The sequence below is a fragment of the Elephantulus edwardii genome, unplaced genomic scaffold, assembly GCF_000299155.1.
Source record: "Elephantulus edwardii isolate Elephantulus edwardi_28Jun2011 unplaced genomic scaffold, EleEdw1.0 scaffold00127, whole genome shotgun sequence".
Classification (NCBI taxonomy): Eukaryota; Metazoa; Chordata; class Mammalia; order Macroscelidea; family Macroscelididae; genus Elephantulus; species Elephantulus edwardii.
The window spans coordinates 8247805-8250162 of record NW_006399877.1 but is presented as its reverse complement, the minus strand read 5'-3'; positions in this window follow the sequence as shown (position 1 = coordinate 8250162).

Genomic DNA, 2358 nt, shown 5'->3' with positions numbered 1-2358 from the left:
CCGGCCGGGCGCGCGGGCCGGGGCGCCGACCGAGGGCCTGTTGCTGTGGTCGGAACGCTGCCCGCTCGGGTCACCCGTGGACGCGTCCTCGTGGGTCGCGATGGGCCGGATCGCGCTGGCCGGTCCTGCAGCCGCCGCTTACGGACGGCGCTGGCCGGACCGCTGCTGGCCCGCGATAAGCCGTGCTTATCAATATATACAGTCGTGTTTCCATCGCCTGTTGACGTGCCGCTCATTGTTCACTCTGCAGACTCTGTGCCCGGAGAGACTGACGTGTCCTGTTCGGTAGCTCACATTTTGTGTCTTCCCATTTCATCCTTGGGAAAGGCGAGATTTCAGAAAACCCGAAAGGGAATCTGTGCTGTATTGTGCAAAGCAGGAGCACATGTTACTCATAATGTTGTTCAGTGCTGTCGAGTCGTAGGCGACTCATAGCGACCCTTTGAACGAAAGACCTGGACACCTGTATAACTTTCGCCCTTTCTCCAGGTTGTTTATGGTGAAACATTCTTCTAGGTCGTATAGCCTTTGTCTGTCCACTTGCTGTGCAGAGGTAACTCGTGATTGCTGTGAAGCTGAACACTGTGACATTGATGTGTCAAATGAGATAATGGTTACTCATGTTGGACAGTGTTTGGTGGAGCTCCCTGATTAAAAGGAGCTTGGAAGCAGGAGTGGCATCTGCTTCTGAAACAGCTTGCCTCCGGAAACCCTATGAACTTGGAGAAAGGACAAAGTTATACAGGAAGTGTCCAGGACTTTAGTTCATAGGGTCGCTATGAGTTGTCTTTGGCTCAACAACACTTAACAACAACAGCATAGAGAGCAGTTGGCCTAGTGGACAGAAAGTCATGCTCCCAAGCCAAAGGTGGGTGACTCTAATCTGCAGCCCTCAGGCCTGCCTTGAATTGTTTTTGATGAAACATTCTTCCAGGTCGTGTAACCCTGCTATGTCCACTTGCTGTACAGAGGTTCCTTGTGGTTGTTGTGAAGCCGAACACAGTGACACTGATGAGTCAGATGCGAGAATGCTATTCATAATACTCGGTTTATATTAGAAAGCCCCTCCTTGAGTTCAAAGAAGTGGCACCCTGTAACCCAGAAACTGTATTTGAACACTGTTATCTAACATCTTCATGTTTAATCTACTGATGATTAAACTGAAAAAGCATGTAATTGACCATCAGGAATGTTGTCCTCTGAAAAGAAAGTGCAGGAGTTTGTTATGAGAAAGGATGAAAGTTGTGTACAAGTGTCGAGGACTTTTGTTCATAGGGTCGCAATGAGTCGCCTATGACTCGATGGCACTTAACAACACCAGCGTAGAGTGAGATCAATTGGCCTAGTGGGCAGAAAGTGATGCTACCAAGCCAAAGGTGGGTGACTTTAATCCGTGGCCCTCAGGCCTGTTTTTAATTGATTTTGATCACACGTTCTTCAGGGTTGGATAGCCCTGGTCTGTCCACTTGCTGTACAGAGGTAACTCGTTGCTTTGAAGCTGAACACTATGATACTTATGTGTCTGATGTGATAACGGTTATCCATAGTGGACAGTGTTTGGTGGAGCCCCTGATTAAAACAAACTTGGAAGCAGGAGTGGCAGCCACTTCCGAAATAGCTTGCCTCTGGAAACCCTATGAACCTGGAGAAAGGATGGAAGTTATACAGGTGTTCGGGTCTTTTGTTCATAGGGTCGCTATGTGTCGCCTACGACTCGATGGCACTCAACAACAGCAGCAACAACAGCTACTAAAGAGGCTGTGGAAACAGCTGCATCTGACATTTCAAAGTACACTTGACGAAGTCCTTCAGTGGTTGAGCCCGTGGATGCTAACAGAAACACTGGTAGTTTGAACCCACCCAGCCTTTCAGGAGAAAGGTCTGACCGTCTGTTTTTGTACAGTTAGACTCTGTCACATTGAGACTCCAGAAGTCGGAATTGCTTGATAGCTCCAACAAGCGTTGTCATATTTCTTTCAGATACTGTTAATATAAATTTATCTGGCAGTTTTCCTCTTAGAGATAGAAAAGAATGTGGCTAATAGCAGAGACTCTACAGTTTAGAGATTATTATTGTTTTTTTTTTCTGCTAAAGTTAGGATTGTGTTTACACTGGAGACCAAAGTTTGAGTTAAATTCCTTTTTCCGATACACAAGCATATTGTGCAGATGCTTGTTGCTGTTGTGTGTCATTGAGTCAGAACAGCCCCTAGATGACCCTTCAGCTGGTTTTCAGAGGCAGTCAACAGCATGGGAGGGGGTTGCACTTCTTTCTCCTTTGGAGCAGATGGTGGATTCAAACTACATACCTTGGGGTTGCCAGCACAACCCCTTACCTCTAGGCCACCAGGGTTAGAT